This window comes from Cupressus sempervirens, chromosome 10, assembly GCF_028749045.1.
Source record: "Cupressus sempervirens isolate cs-2001-9-10 chromosome 10, ASM2874904v1, whole genome shotgun sequence".
Classification (NCBI taxonomy): domain Eukaryota; kingdom Viridiplantae; phylum Streptophyta; class Pinopsida; order Cupressales; family Cupressaceae; genus Cupressus; species Cupressus sempervirens.
Window position 1 is genome coordinate 543,887,557 of NC_143127.1, and position 18,563 is coordinate 543,906,119.

The window sequence follows — 18,563 nt, forward strand, 5'->3', positions numbered from 1 at the left end:
AGTAACTTGGGTAAAAGTACAAAGTTGTGTCATCTTTGAGACTAGCTTATTAGAACGATTGAACTTGAGTATTTATGTCCAAAAAATATTTTTGTTCAAACATATGGTCTAAATAAATTTATTCTAGCTAAATTACATATGTTCTCACAAATTTTCAATTGGAAATGTCTATTAAATGCATCTTTTATACCTATCTGTGTCCAAATACTAAAGAAATAAAATTATTTCAAAAAACTAACATTTCAATAACTCTTACTCTTTTAATGATATATTTTTAATAACATATAAACACCATTTTATAGAGCTCAAAGGAAAGAATATTCTTTTATAGAGTTTATAGTGTTTTAATTAGATGTTGTTTATTTTAATTGAAAAATACTTCAAGTAGATATTTTAACACTCAAGAAGATGTTGATTTTGAAAAAAAAAAGGAGTAAATTGTGTTAAACAAATTTAAAAAGCATATGATATTCTAGAGAAGAGAGTCCTCTTTTAGAATGTATATTTTTCCTTTTGGTTAGAATAGATTTATTTTGAAAAATGTAGTGAGAGATAAAAACTTCGATTTTAGGTGAGGTGAAATTTGAATGGTTATAAAAGAGGAAATATATGTCAAAAGTGAATTTCTATATATATGTCATCTAAAACATAATTGGAGATCAAAGAGAAAAAGAGTTTATTTCCATATAGTTTTGTGGTGGGAACTAGACCCCTTTTTTAAAACACTTTTCAAGAACTAAAAAATCCTTAAAATCCTTAAAATTTATAAAAATATATCAATTATTATTCCAAATAATCATTACAACTAATAATCCTAAACAACATCCATTTATATAGATTTTATTAGTTTACTTCATTTTCAAATTCTAAATAATAATTACTTATTTTATGTCATTGAAGTTAAACACTTATATTTTTGTTAGCCTTCACTTTATAAAAGGATGACATAGGTTTGTGCTTTAACCCACTTGTCATTTCATCTTCCTCCTTTTCCCCTCCCATGGTTTGGATTGTAGTGGCAATATCACTATTTAGGGCTCTCAGATAATGCAAGAAGGTGTTACCTAGAGTAGGCTTCACTAGAGTTGGTATTCTATCACATGTTTTTTTCAATCTATAGTTAAAGTTGGTCATGTATTCATGGGGTGCCCTCTTTATTGTCGTCAACTACTCTAGGAGGGAAAGATAGTCACTTTTATATTCAAAATGTTTGCATAGGGCTACTCCTAACCCATCCCAATCTATTATAGAGTTATGAGGAAACCCTCTATACCATTGAAGTGATTCTCCTTTCAAGAATGAGGCTAGAAGCCTAACTACTACATCATCTTCAGTTATTCCATGAATATTGCAGATGTTAGATTTTTTTTTAATGTGCTCAATAGGAGAAGTAGAGGTCTCACTAGTAAAATTAGGGATTCTCTTTAATGTTGATACTGGTTTGTCATGTCTTTGGGCTAGCAAAAGAGTAGTTCAACCATTGAAGGTGGAAAAGGCATGATCCCTAGGTAGAGTCATATGAAAAATTGGTCTATTGAGATGAAAGGATGGTAGCCTAGGTTGAGTCCTATCAATAGGAGGAGTGGAAACATACCTTAAAGGTGAATGATTTATTGCAAAATTCCTAACTAGTGATAAGGACAAACTTTTCCTTTTCCTTCTAGGGTTTGAAAATGAGAGTTATGAATACTGAAAGTTACCTTTAGAAGATGTCGTTATGTGTGCTTTGGGCATGAATCAACATGTCGGTCTTTAAAGCCAGATGTATTTGAAGCTTGGAGTCACCAAGTACTTTGAACAAATGAGCCTCTTGAAGACTTGAATAATAAAGTAGTACTATCTCCTCAACATGAACACATAATCTTCTCTAATACTAATGAACTTGTGATATACTTCAATATTGTCCCATTGGGCATGCCAAAAAATGTTGTCACAAATGTTTGCACCCTTGCCTAAAGTTTTTCCGTAAAGGAAACCTTATGAAACATGGAAATAACCTCCATGTTGTAGGACTTGAATAATGAGGTTGAGTCTCTAGAGAAGATTGGCTTCCTTTGATATTAGGATGCACCTAAACTACACTTGGAGAGGAAAATGGAAGAAAACATGCATGAAACACTTACCTAATCTATTCTAAGGGGGTGATGCATCAATATAGAGTGTTCAACCTTGTCTCTACCCATACATCAATAGTTAACTATCATGACATCAAAATATATAGATTCAAACTTTTTTAATCAAACAATCACATGCATATAAGATAACTAAATAAATGATACAAGGAAGAAGAGTTTCACTATATATCATTCATAGGCCAAAAGAGATATAGTCATGCAAATGATAGACAACCACAATACATTGATGAGAGGTAAATGAATCTCACATAGCACATCAATGGCTAAAAGAGATAAGGCAAAATGTTATGAAGTTCAAAGGAAAAGAGAATTTGCAATGTGCATGCCAAAGTAAAGTCAAAGAAAAATAGAGAAGGATCTAACAAAGGCTTCAAAAATGTGCTTTTATAGTTCAAGCATAACCCTTGGATTACTTCAGCTAGAAGTTACATTCAACAACTACCATTAAGATTGCAAAGAACAATCACTGCAAATCTAGAAAATCAAAATTTTTGGTACATAGTTGTATGCAAGAAAATTGTATCTTTCAACAAGGACCTTGAGAAGACACAAAATGGTGACCATTAATGTATAACAAGGAAAATGGATAACCTAGGGCAATGATCAAATGTCCCTCCCATTAGAAATGCATGGAGATTAGTGAAAGTGGTTGTGAATATCCAAGAAGATTAGATTCATCATAAATGATTGTCTTTCTTCGATATCAACATGCCAAGTTAGCCATGTCATCAGTAACCTAGAGTCATCCTTAGGATCTAACATGTGGACCAATCATGTTTTATCATTTCACCACTTGACCATTCAAACTTATGTTGACCCATGTCTTACCCTAGTTATAGATTCACCATATTTCTACCTTTATTAACTATTACCCTATGAAACTATGAACTTAGTCAAAATAATCATTATTGCTACTTCACAACTTGTCTCCAACATCTATTATTGACTGTTGTGACCCAATGACTACATGATTCTAATCTTTCACATTGTCATCATAGCTTTCTTGGTTAATAGAAAATGTTAGCAACCCTGTGAACTATGGGGACCTAACCACCAACACACCATTCACATCATCATGATTTGAACCTTAACTAACATGAAATTCTCCTATCTTTACAAATATGATCTTAACCACCTCTGCCAACTACTTACTCTCCACCCAAGCCCACTGAGACATGTGCCCAACTGTCATTATTTCACCATGGATAATGACCTTGCATCTTTGGTTAGTGACATAATGATGACTCTTGATTTGTATTTAATCTAATAGTCCCAAAGATGTATTAACCCCTATTAGTACCCCAAGCAATGAAAAAATTGCCTTGTGCCAACTCATCTAACATTCTTTCTATTGCTTATGAACCATGATAGAAATAGGACCCACATGAAAACTTGGTGAGCTATCACTTTTGTGGATTCATTAAAACTCATGCAACTTCATAATGCAAGTTTAAGATACTCGTTAGATCAAGATGATCTAAAATTTGGAGATGAGTGGGCCATTGATGTCTTTGAACTATTTGATGGAAACCTAGTGTGACTGTGAAACAACATGGAAATAGACTCATTGAAATGTTGTAACTCAAATTCAATAGCTAAAATTAGTGCTCCAACCATGCACTAACCCTCAGTGCTCATCATGTTGCAACCTAATAACTTGTGAAGTAGCTAAGACCAAAGAGCTTGCAATCATACGATGACTAGTTGGTCGCATGTTTGCAACTTGAAACATGAAGACATAAATCATAATGTGAAATTCCAAACTTAGGATAAAAGGAAATAAACCAAGGTCAAACCTATTTCATGTATTCCCTTCAAATTTTCAATTTCTAAAACCATTAATGACTATTGGAATAGACTCTAAGAAAAATTTATATTATGTTTTGGTAGGAGGGCAAGTTTTTCCAACATCTTCCATTGCAAATCTCTTTAATAGCTCTTTCATATACTTTGATTGTGTAATATAAGTATCTTTATTCATCTGATAAACTTGCAAACCAATAAAGAACTTGATCTCACCAAACATTAACATCTCAAATTCCTTCTTCATCTCATTAGCAAATGACTTGCATATCAGATATTGTCCTCCAAATACAATATCATCAACAAATATTTTAGCTAGCAATATCTTACCTTTAGATTCACTTTTCATGTACATATTTCTATTATTGTTGGTTCTTACAAAAATAATTTTCACTAAATAAGTGCGTAACCTTTCATACCATTTTGTAGTGGCTTGCTTCAAACCATATCATTCTTTATGTAACTTATTTACCATATTCCTCTTGCTAAGATCAAAAAATCCTTTAGGTTATTCAACATGGACTTCCTATAAGATTCTATTTAGAAATGCATATTTAGCATCCATTTGGTATACTTTGAATCCTTTGCAAGAAGCATATGCAAGAAAAGTTCTCACTCCTTCCAATCTTGTAACTAGGGAAAATGTTTCTCCATAGTCAACTCCTTCTTAAGCATAACCCTTACAAACTAGTCTTTCCTTTTTCTTTATGGCTTTACCTTTTTTATTCAACTTGTTTCTAAATACCCGCTTAGTTCAAATCACATTATTTTTCTTTGGTCTAGGTACTAATGTCCATATCTTGTTTTTTCTATCTAATCATTTTCATCATTCACTACCTTTATCCAATATTCATTTTCCAAAGCATCTTTAACTAACTTAGGCTCAAACTCATATAATAAAAATGTATCATTCTTCAACTTACTTCTTATCATGATTCCTAAATCATTTCTTCGAATGATTTGGTCTTGTATGTGAATCCTCCCATACTTTGCTAAGATAGGTTTAGGTCTTCTTTCCTCTTATTGTATCTTACTTGGTTCAACTTGTTCAATTTATTCAATTATCTCTAGATGTAACTTCGTCTTGTCTATCTAGTGTGTGGATTCTTCATTCTGACATTTGGCCTCTTTATTCCATGACTAAGATCCTATAGCTTGATGCTTGACAATCGACTGATGCTTGATAGAACTTTTCTATCAAACTTCAACAATACCTGACTACTGACGTTGGATGACCTCTTTGCTTCAAGAAAGGTATTAGGTTCATGTTCATAGATGTAGAAACAATTTTTGTAATCTTCACGTTCCCTCTTAGATTCTTCTTCATTTTTTTCTGCAAATTCATCAACTCTAACATTTGCACTTTCTGCAGTTTTTTATTGTTAGAATTCAAAATCTTATATGCCTTTCTTTTAGTGAAATATCCTAGAAAAATACCTTCATTATATTTTGCATCAAGTTTTCCTTTCCTTGCATCTTTTAGTATGTAACACTTTCTTCCAAAGACTTTGAAATAATTCACGTTAGGTGCATATCCATACCAAATTTTTTAAGGGGTTTTGTTTATACCTTTTTAAACTTGAATGTACTTCAGTGTATAAATAGTAGTTCTTAAAGCTTTTGTCTAAAACTTTTGTGAAACAATCTTCTTGATCATAAGTGTTCTTGCATAATCCATGATTGATCTATTCCTTCTTTCAGCTATCCCATTCTATAGTGGAGCACTCATTTATCTCTTGATTCCTTTAGCATTGCAGAATATGTTGAACTCATTTGATATAAATTCACCACCTCTATCTGATCTCAAAAATTTCAAATTCTTCCCTATTTCCTTCTCAAGTTTAGCCAGACATCACTATAACATTTAAAATGCATCAGATTTTTATTTTAGAATCATCACAATCATAATTATAGAGAAGTCATCAAAAAATAGATTAATATATTTGTTACCATAATAGCTTTGCACTCTAATAGGACCACATAAATAAGTATGAACTAGCTCCAAAATATCATTAGAAGTATAGGTTTTTCTCTTAAAACTAGACTTTGTCATTTTACCCATTTGACATTATTTGTACATCACTTAATCATGTTTTATTAATCTTGGTATTCCTCCAATTCTATTCATTTTACTAATGTTTACCAAATTATCAAGTTCACATGACATAGCCTCTTATGCTATAACCAAACATCTTCATACTTTGCAAATAGACATGTATCTTCAAATAGGTCTAGATTGAACAAGTTACCTCTTTTTTTTTTTTCTCTCTAGTTCCAATTAGTTCACCAGTAGCATCAAATATTTTTTCCTTCTTATTTTAGAATTCAACTTTGTAGCTTAAATTGTACAATTATGCCATACTCAACAAGTTATATTTAAAACCATCAACCCAATATGCATTATCACATCTGATTTTATCATTTAGTTTAATTGATCATTCGCCTTTCACATAACATGGTGCATCATTTCCAAACTTAACACTATTTCTATTATAATTTTCTAACTTTTCTAAATTACTTGTATCACTGGTCATATGATGTGAGAAATCACTATTAATTATCCATCTATTTTTCTTACTCACATGAGATATTAAAGTAGATTTCCCATCTTCATTAGAGTCATCTTTCATTGATATATATACAACTTCTTCAACAATTTCATTAGAATCCTATCAGAACCTTCTTCTTCAATAATGTAAACATATTTATTACCTTTTCTTTGGTAGTCTTTGTTACCTCACGTATCTTTGTTGTCTCTTCTACTAATATATTTTTTATCTTTTATTTCCTCCTTATCATCTCTACTAGGAGACCTTGCTACAACATGACCAACTTTGTTAAATGTAAAACATATAATAGTAAGTTTACCTTTATATTTCCTTTTCCTCTTGGTAGTCTCCTTGCCAACAATGCTTCATGATCATCAAGATCATCCTTTGATTCTCTATCACTATGCACATTCATACTCTTCTTATTTATCTTAGATCCATCAAGGGTTAGTTGAAATTTGAAAACACATTCAATACTAGCAGGTGAATAATTGCCAAAATTTGATGATTCAAATGCAATAAGTCTACCAATTAGACTATCTAGGGACAAATCATTACTAGTAGTACACCTTAATTCTTGAATTTCAAGTACTCTAATTGCATCGATAAAGAGTAAAGTCCTTAACACTTTTTTGATCACAATCTCATCATATATGACTCCCCCAACTCCTCTAATAAAATTCATAATATCCTTGATTTAGCCACAATACTATGCAATAATTTCACCTTCTTTCATTCTCATGTCATCAAATATACCTCTTGAACTTTTTTCCTTAGCCCTTACCATATTTTTATCTCCTCTACAAATTTGAGCCAACTTGTCTCACATTTTCTTTGTAGTAGTGCATTCCTTCACATCATCAAATTCAACTTAACCCAAAGAAGATGCCAGTGTTATAATAATTTGATTATGCTCCTACTTCTCCTTCATTTTCTCAAAAATCATGGGTCTAGGAACTCCAATGTATTCATTTTCCAAGAAGCATATTATAGAGTCTCCAACTCCCAATAGATGCAATTTAATTAGATCCTTCCATGCTGGAAAGTTCTCCTTGTTCAACTTAGGTACCTCTCTCTTATACATATTGATCTTTGACTTGAGTACCTTTAAACCTTCTTATAAGCACCAAACTCTTTGATACCAATTGTTAGAATGATTAGAATATCTGGGGGGGAGTGAATCAATTATCCTCAAGTCCAGATGTACCAATTCAACATTTACTAACTTCAAACATCTTAAATAAATTCATTCAACCACTTGGTAAATATAACAACTCATCAAAAACTTAACATCTTTTAACTCTCTATTTTGTATATGTTTTGACTAATAGTAAAAAAACAACAACTATAAAATAACATGTACAACATAACATTCACACAAGTAAATGATATGAGGATTTAACATGGAAACCTAATTTGGGAAAAATCACTAGTCACATGCTAACAAATTTTAACTCTTTTGAAGTGAGCTCGATTAAAAGACAACCTTGTTAAAGGTTACAAAATACACTACTGGGTGTGACCTTGTTACAAGATTTAATCACCCTATCAGGAGTAGCATGGTTAGAGGACTTTGGATCATTCCATTAGAATTTCATCTTGATTAAAGGATTTACAAAATGACTATTAGGTCAACCTTGATCAAAGGATTTGACTACTACAATGGTTACAATATAACAATAGGTTTGATCTATAAAGATACAACTCACTTTGCAAATTCAGATCTCCATTCGAATCATGCTGGTTCATTGACTAGCCTCCATCATGTTCTACTTGTTTGATCTTCTTGGAAACCCTTGAAGCAATAAAAGTACACCAATCTCATCACTTTTCCTCTAATACTATGTTCTTCACAAGTTCTTCACAAAATCCCCAATTAGCAATGAACCAACCTAAGAAAACATATATTATGCCTCCTTAAATAGGTAGATTTGATCTTTTGCCACTTAAACATCACTGTAGATCTAAGGGTTTTATTAGATTCAATGAATTTTTCCATAATTTTATGCTTTTGTTACATTCTTGATACTTCTATAAACTTCACTTGGATCCTTGTGTTTGATCACATAACAAACTCAATCCTTGCATTAAATATGCCAACTCATCAATGCTTATGGTCCATGGACTTTGACTAATCTAAAAATTCAACTATGTTAGCCTCAAATTTGATTCTTTCACAAACTTTTATTTTGTTGACACTCAACAATCACTATGTTCTTCTTCTTAATCATCACTATTCTCTCTAATGCTTAGTTTTTACTAGCTTGCCCAGTCTTCACTATGCTTAGCCAAAACTAGCACTTGGCTGATACTTTTGTCTCAACTATCTCTAAGTTCCTTAATCATCTGCTTTAATTCCTTCATTGACCCTATGAAACTATCACTTGGTCAAGCTTTTGTTTTATTCAACATCTTGTCTTCTCTTCATGTATCTCTTATATATTTCAGCTCAACTATCTTCTCTACTTCATATCATTATTAAACAACACATTATCTTGTCAAAGATAAACTAATCAAGTGTCCATTATTATTCCATCATACTTGCACCTTTTTTCTAATCAACATCACCACTTCATCTAGTTGTCTTTTTATTTTCAAATCCTCTTCATCAATCAATTGATATGGCACTCAACACTTGTTAGAAAATGTCTTAACATACATTTTGACATCAATAAAACCATAACAATTATTCTAATTTTAGTTTCAAACACAACTATCTAGGACTCAGTAAACATTGTCCAATGCTCAGTAGGCCTATGTTATAACTTGGGTAATGTCTAGTACATATTCATAAATGGAGAAATATTTTTTGTAATCTTCAAGTTCTTTCTAGATCATTTCTCTTAGAAAACCCATCAAATCTTACATTTTCACTTTCAATCATCTTGTTAGTATCCTTGTTCGAACATTTGTAAGCCTTTCTCTTAGATAAATATCCTAAGAATATATATTCATCACCTTTAACATCAAGTTTAGCTTTCCTAGTATCCTTGTGAATGTAACATCCACTTCCAAAGATTTTGAAATAACTTAAATTTGATGTATGACCATATCATAGCTGATAGGGTGTCTTGTTCATTCCTTTCTTCAATTGAACTCAGTTGAGTGCATAAATAGTAGTACTAATTGCTTCTCTCTAGAATACTTGAGAGAGCTCCTTCTTGATCATTAGTGTCTTTGCAAAATCCATGATAGATCTATTCCTCCTTTCAACAATACCATTCTGTTGTGATGTCCTTGGTGTAGATAACTATCTTTTGATACATTAGTACAAAAATAGCAATACATGACTAAAAGAACTACTAAAATATGTATATATGTGACAAGTAACATAGTCACATGACTAATAGTAGTTAAAATCTAGTCATTTATAACATTACTAAATTTACTACTAAATGATTTTAGTCAATAATTTGATTACTAATTTTGATAATTGATTTAGTCACAAATTTAGTATTATATTTTAATAGTATATTTGATAGTATATTTAATCACATATTTAGTTGTATATTTGATATTTGATTTAATCACATATTTAGTGTTATATTTAGCAGTATATTCAATAGCATATTTAGTAGTATATTTGACCACATATTTAATTGTATATTTAGTCACATTTTAGTAGTATATTTAGTACCCTATTTAGTCACATATTTAATAGTATATTTTTTCATAATAGGGCACGATGGAATTGAACCACCATCCTCCTTCTTGTAAAGAAAGTGCTCTTCCATTGAGTTAGTACCCTTTAAATAATTATCATGTAAAATGTATAATCATAAAATTGTAAGAGACACTGCGAAAACCAAAAATTGCCCTAAGTGATAGGAAGAAAAAGATCACTAATTTTAATACCCCAAAATTTTCATATTTTCATTCCAATGTGTCAAGATGAGTCTTTTGAATGAATTTAGTTAACCTACAAAACTACCTATAATATCAACTAATGAGTCTCCAAACTAGTATATTGAAGTCTAGAAGTTATCATTTTCACGAGCTAAAGGAACATTGCAAACTATGACAATATCTTAAAGAAATGCAATAAATTATATTATGTTTTGTATACAATATAAGTTCTTGTCTTGTTATATACAAGTACTCCAAATAATAGTTTAATGTCATTCATACACCTATTTCTAAATAAAAATAGTAATAATTGGTTTTTTATAAAGACAAAATTATTATTATTGAAGAACAATTATGGTAAAATAAGGGATGAAAGATAGAAAATTCTATGGAGGAATACCAATGGAAGAGAATGCTTGACAATAAGTCAAATTATAGGAATAAGTAGGTGATGCTTGAAGCCTACAATCAATGATATGAAGACACAACCAAGATTTGTGTAGTATACAAGTGACATCTTTATTGATATGTGGATCAAGTAATAAATGAACATAAGATGAGAGTTTGAGTGGCACAAGATATGACTCCTGACATTTTGTATGCCTTTAATGAGCATGATATAGTTTATGCTATAGTCAAGGACAATAAACCCATAACTGGTCCCACTCTTATTAAGAAAAAATAGAAAATGAGCATTAGAAACATGTGAGTCTCTTATAGCTCATATTATTAACTCAATATAGAACACATCTCTCACTAATGATGGCTTAAGTGTTCAAGGACATTTATATTTGCAAACTTCAAAGTTGGGTATCAACATTGATGGATAAATACCTTATGGTGTACATGTCATTGGTCTAAATTCCTTGAGGAATCCTTGATAATTAATTTGTGCAATTACATCATACACAACTCAAATTTTTAATCTAATAAAGTGAGAGGTTGATAAAATCAATGTTAGAGAAGGTGTTGAGTGACTAAGGTGCCAATGTAAGAATAATAAAGTAATGGATGTTGCATCTCTTGATGTGAGTTCATATAGTCAAAGTAGAAGCAATGGGACATATAATCAACCTTGTGAGAGACATAAAGCTCACGTGTAGCATTTTATGGAAATTGAAGATGCATTGAATAAAGTTGCAAAGGAAAGAAAGGATAGTGAGAAGTTATTAAGGTAGTGACAATAGAGATGGAGGTTTTTCATACATTGTTGGAAACAACATTCAAGGATCTAGAGGCTTGAGATAATTTGAGCTAGACATTTTGTTAAAGGAAAGAAAATTAGTATGGTTAAGAGGAAGTGTAAATAGATTAACATATGAAGTTTTGTGACTCAAGAAAATGTGTAGAGTGGAGAGAAGAAAAAGAAGCATTGTGAAATAAATGGAAAAATGTTGAACAATTTGATGAGTGCAAGATTTAATTGGAATCAATATACAACTCTTATTTGATCAAATTTGACTACAATGACATCTTGGGAGAAGCATCCTCTAGCTAGTCATGAATATTCAACAAACACAATTATTCTAGCCTATACAATAGTTCAAAACAAGACAAAAGAGACATATGATCTCATTGAAAAAGAAGTAGACACTTTCATAGAATCCTAGAGAAGCCTAGATAACCATCTTTATATATTACCATCCACTCCATCCAGTCCATAGACTCTTTTGGATTCCATGGGTGTAAGTGAGTTGACAAGACCTCAAGCAATTACTACTACAAAGAAAAATGCAGAATTGCTAATGGCAAGAGCTAGTGCAAGGGATCCTTCAAAAATTCCATCAATTTGTTACACATCCATTATACTACAAATATCATATAGGTGTTGAGGGTTAAAATTTTGGCTTGGGATCAATATTAAAATCATTGGAGTTTTGGTTGAAGCTCCATGGGTTAGAGATATGTATTTTGGAGGAAATTTCAAAGGCAATCAATCAAGTACATATGCTTAAGGACTTATTTGGTAATGGCCATGCATTATTGAGAAAATCTTATAGCTCAAGATGAGAATATGAAATAACTACATCATACTATTTTTATGTGGCTATGGAGCATGAAAAATAGCTATGAAAAAATAGTTTTCTAAGCACAACGTAGAAGTTCATGAAGCTCAAAAGTGCCTACAAGAATGCAAGAGGGTCACATGTTTGGTTGATAAATGGTGGTAACAACTAGCATAAACATCAATTGATTGGGTTAATATTGATGGTAAAAATGTTGTTGCTTGGATTATACATGTGAAGAAGCTTTAGATGGCATTTTATTGATAAACATGTGTCCTGAACTTTTTTAGATGAAGTGCTCAAATTTGATTATGTTGCATTGTGGAAAATGGAAAATAGTTACCATGCAAAACTTGGTGCAATGAAGTCACCTCTTGACAAGTACTAGAAACTTCCCATCACATAAAATCATGGTAAAACTTAGCTTCACATCATTCATGCAAGATTTTTGGTGAGCACAACACTAGCATTTTATTGGTTTCTTCTTTCAATGTTCATTGTACAATACAAGATCCAGGCCAAGCTCAATTGCCACCTTAATTGAAATTTTACTTCACAAATGTGTCATGAATTCTTCAAGGAATACAATTTACTATGTAATGTACATTTAATGTTAAATTTAGGCCATGTGCTACTAATTTTTATTTTGGAATCTTTCTTAGAACTACTCAAATTGGACATATGTGAGATGTCACCTAAATGCACATTTAGCATTAGTTCATTGGAGGCTTCAACTTAGGACATTATTTTATAAGTGGCTTCACCTAAGGGTCCATTGTTGCGATATATTTTCTATCATTCTATGTAATTAGGCTTTCATATATAACTCTAGTGAGACATACTTCCTGGGAGTGATTTTTCACTAGTCCATCACAAAAAGCAAGGGTTATGAACCAAAGGTTGAGCCCAAACCAATCAGTTGAGGCATTGAATATTAAAAAGGAAACATAGACAACAACAACAATTGATCTCATATACATTCATGGTGGAAATTTAATAACTTCATTTACTATAGCAATTTGTAATAGAACGGTTCCCATTAGGGAAGAGTATAAATTGCTTTTTGCAGCATTTTGTTCATTTTTGAATTTCCTAGCATGTCATATGTAATGAAATAGATATTCAAGAAAGAAAATTTGTTTGAAAAGTAGAAGTAACTTTCATTCTTTAGTAAGGAACTTAGGGTAATGGATATAAACATTTTCTCATTTTTGGAGATTGGGACACAATTTGGAAGAAGGTAACAAGATAATAGGAAATAACTATTCAAAATTTTAAAAGATATATAAAAACTCAAATTTTCCATTTTAAAATATAAATAAACTAAAAAATCTTGGGTAACCTTTAAGAATGTGAAATTTTAAAATGTAATGTTAAATACAAAGATATTGTATGTCTAATAATAATCAACTCAATATATAATCCATATGATAATTATAATAGGTATTAGGATTTGTATTACATCAATTTGAGTTACATGTTAGGAATAAGGTGTCTCAACCTTGTATAATTCCTATTCTTATTATTTGTTTTGTAAAATATATGTCTTTCAAATAATGTTGATGTGTTGACATCTTGAATTGTGTGTAAGGAGATCATGACTAAAATGATTATGACGAATTCCTATGAAACGTAAGAGCTATGTTAGGAAGATTCAATGATAGGTGAAGACATGTGGCAACTAAGATATTTGAGTACTATACACTCTACCCCAATAGTGGGGTTCGGGGCATCGCCCTAAAAAAATTTTTCGGGTTCCTATTTTCTCAGAGAATGGTAAAACCCTAATACGGTTTACCTTTGGGAGTAGCCCTAAAGTGAAGCACATGTTATAAGCATTTTTAGGGTTGCAAAGAGATGTGATGCGAAAAATGTGTATTGTTGGTACTACGAGTAGCTACTGGAGTCTTCTGTTGTTGATGTTGAACTTGCATTGCAAGTGTATTGTAACCTTGTGTTGAAGATAATACATTGTGCAAGTTCTGAAGGAGTGGGATTATTTTACCTCAAGGTTTTTCCCCACTAGCAAATACTTGTGTTATGTGTTTCTTTCTCTATCTATTTTTTGTATGCATGGTTGGCTGCAATATTATTGTTTGCATGATATTGAATCTATAAGTGTAGAAGATTTTAATAGGATTTGCATCATACTTTCATTATGAGATTAGTGTAGGAAGCTGTTTCTGCACCTAAGTTTCCTTACATTACATACCAAGTATTCAAAGGCATGATCTAAGAAATGCAAGAAAAGAAAAGAAGTATTCATACACATACTCCATGAATTCATCTAGTAACAAGTTCCAATATTTTAGAACCATCCAATGGATATCTAAGAAGATTCTCTTCAGTATTAGAACCATTGCATACTTAATTACACCTTGCAACAAAACCCCAATTATTATTGATTGCACATCTTGGTATTCTGAAGAATGATGAAATGGAAAAGTAGCTATAGTTTTCTATCCAAGTACAACAAAAAATATGAACCATGACTAGATATAATCCATGAAAATGAAAAGAAAAGTAGGTCATTCAAAGGTAAGAGTGCAACATTAAATGAATGAAGTTCAAAATGATAAACATAAATATGATAGTATCTAATAAATGACTACAACAATGAAAAATTATATAGAAGCTATAGAAATACAAGGGTAAAAAATTATATAGAAAAAGGGTTGCACACAACTAGAGTCCCTACCTTAGATAGGGAAGTGGCAAGGTTCGAAAGGTGTCAGCAGAAGATAGACATGTGTGATCAAAAAGTCTATCTAAAAAATGTATTGATTAGAATAAAGATCTTACAACCAGCTTAACATTTTTCTCATCACTTTAAATGCATGTTGTTTCTAATTAAAAAATAGTAGAGTAATTAAATATTGTTAAGGCTTACTAGTAAGGTAAATTATTAAAAAATTACGGCTGAAGGTCATTATTTGGGGCATGAAATTGGTTAGATTCAATTTTAACCACAACATTTTTATCTATATTGATGGAAACCTAAGCCCTTTTTTTTACCATTTCTTTATGTAGGAGTTGATTTATTTCTTTCTGACCCTCTCAACTAAGCATCATTTTATATTCCCATGGATGTAGGTACATGAGTGCTAGGAAAGATATGTATACAATTCTACAAGACTTGTGGGATATAGAGAAACTTAAAGGTTTTGTTATTTTTATTTACAACAATCGCAATAGTTCTCTCACTATAATAGTGTAAATGTTTCATCAACTACATCCTCAACCATCATCATAGTGATGCTCTCATTAGAAATTATTGTGGGTATTATTTGTGCTATTAATTTTTTAGAGGGCTCTAGATTTCTCAATCATATTCCCAATAATGTCATAAGAGTGTAGATAGAAAGATTGGTTTAGTGTCCATCATTTTTCCTCATTTCCACAAGAATGTTGAGCACTTAGATCCATGTCTAAATTTTCTTCCTAACAAGATCTATGCCAATCAAGGATGTATGACTTGTGGTCCCTTGGAGTTTGTAGGGGAGAAACCAATAGCTAGAGAAGTACAACCATTATGACAAATATTCTATTTTGTATTATTTTGTTCATGCATTTATAAGAAAGCATGGGAATATATATTTTTCACACAATTTCACTTAATTTTCCTTTTATATTACTAATATAAGCTCACTTAAGAGGAAATAGTACATGTATTTTAAAAAATAGTTGGTTTCATATTCTGTAACATTTATTGGAATCTAACTATCCATAAATATATATATCAATTAAAATTGCTTAGTCATCCACTTCTCTACTTAAAAAATGGAAACATGAAGAATAGAATTTAAGATAAATGTATCTAATTGAAATTTGATAAGTCTTGTGCTTGTTTTCTTACTCACATTGAATGCATGGTTTCAATTATTAGAGGGCTTGCATTCTTATGATCAAGTATTAGTGGGAGCCTTATTGGGCTCATTAACATTAATTATATGGTCTTGGCTATGGAAAGAGATCACGTTAAATGCTTTCACTTCCTTTCTAGGTTTGGATAGCTCTATGTACTCATACACTCATTGCTATAATTGGATTCTTATGAGTTGTTGTTTAAACTTGGCAATTTGGGGAGATCTAAACATGATCATTATGGAATTGTGGTTTATATAGCATAACTTTACTTTATTTGTATTGATTTTTTGTCTTGCCAAGGATACAATATTTTGTTAAGTGTGGCTAAAGAAGCTTTTCTATGTAAAAAATATTAATCTAAAGCATTCCCTAAGATGACATTTAATGGCCTTTGATTTCAATCTTATTCACCTATTGTTCTTTTTCTTACAAATTTTAAGCAACTTTTCTTTGGTATGTTTAAGCATCTTTTCTATGCAATCACTGTTAATATGGAGAATAGTAAATACCGAATACCTTGAGAAGGCTTTTTATGGCCTTAAATTTCTATCTTAAATCATGTATTATTCTTTAATCTTTATCCTACAAAAATTCATATGAAGATTTTTATTAATGAGTCATAAAATATTCGTGCATCTAAAGAATGTAATCTTTATAGGTCTTCCTTGTTTTACAAATAGATTAAACAACTAAAATTAAAAAAAGTGTTGTCAACGAAATTATAATAATATTTCAAGTATGTGTATATAATCAAAAGATAAAGAGAGAGATGCTATTATTAGTTCAAGTTGAATACTTATATTTTCTATTTAACATTCATAAAATATACTTAAGCGAGAGCTACATGCAATTAGAGTCCCTTCCATTTGCAATATTTAGTTTCTATTGTCTTGTGTGTATTTGGTGATTGGTGTCTTTTTCCATAGTAATAATAAATAGAAGTGCAAAAGATTTCATGTCCATTACCATAAGATCCACTCTTGACATACAAATACTCATCAGATTTTGCAGTAGTATGAGTTTTATATTCCAATTTTAGATCTCTTTTCTCTTGAGGGCACTTGGTATTTCAAAAGGACTAAAAATAAATACTACATTCTAATGGTTAAACACCTTTTATCTAATTTGAACCCATTTATTAATGCATATTCTCAAATTTCAAAAATATGTAGATAGCAAGCAACCAATACACATGGCTAGCTAAGAATTAAGTGGAGACATAAGCATACTCTTCATTTTTCACCAAAATTACTCTAACTTGAAAGAGAATAAAATCAATTCTAGATCAAATATTTGTACTTTCCTTCTATGTTTTCTTTACTATAAAATATTTAAAAAATCATTAGGCTGTAGCTTTACCATTCTTTGAAAGAAACAAGGAAAAAGGATGTTCTTGGGGTATTTCTGACCTAGCCTTGCATCCTCAATATGTATTTTATTCGAATGAGAATTTGAAAGTATAAGGGATCCATCATTGGGGTATAGGGAAATAGATTTACATCCATAGCATGTAGTGAGTAAAATGTTGACTCGCATTTGATAATAAGTAAAGTCTCAACAAAAAATTGATAACTGAATAATAGAGGAAAAAATGAAGTTTGCATGTATAAAAAAAAACACAAGTATAATTTAGATCACTCAACCAATAAACTATGTTTTATTACATAAGTAAACTAATTTTTAATAGGACTACAATATTTTTACAAGCACATTCAAGGATTAAAGAGGGTACTTGTGCATCTTAGCCCTTTGCTGATGATGCCAATACATTGTTGAGGTCATTAGGATCATCTAGTAGGTGATTAGGGAGCAGTGAACCAAAATTTAGTTTCCATGTAAGGCTATAAGGAAGATTCTAAGGAGTAAGAATGTTGATAAAGAGTATGAAACACATCTATTTTCTTTTATTGAAACATTTGATCCATCATTGCAGTCTTGAATCCAATCAATAATGCACCTATTACATTTGATATGATAATGTTCATAAAACTAACATGGAGTCAAAATTTTCATAGCCATGGTTAGCTAAGTGGAAGAAGTTACTCTAGATTTTTAGAAGATTCTCATTGGCAAATTCAAAAAATAGTTGTGAGTCTTGTGGTGCAAAAACAAGTAAAGAACCCTGCTCTTCATGAGAAGTATATTAGCTATTTGTATTCCAGCAATGCTATGAGACTAGCTTTACCTAAATACCAAGGTGCAGTAAAAAATGGCCACCCTTAAACATCATAACTAAGCAAGAAATTAAGCTTGGAAAATAAAGTCAACTTTGAATTTTTAACACTTTTAGCCTAAAAATCAAGCCATAGTATGTGATGTTTAAGCCATTTGTTCAAAAACAAGGTTGGTAGATCACC

The 18,563-nt window shown here is 30.9% G+C and overlaps 1 pseudogene; it reads left to right on the forward strand.

Moving 5' to 3' along the window:
- The window catches only part of LOC149535046 (AUGMIN subunit 5-like), a 97,067-nt pseudogene extending 84,464 nt beyond the window's left edge, over positions 1–12,603 (forward strand).
- The last annotated feature ends 5,960 nt before the right edge of the window (positions 12,604–18,563 follow it).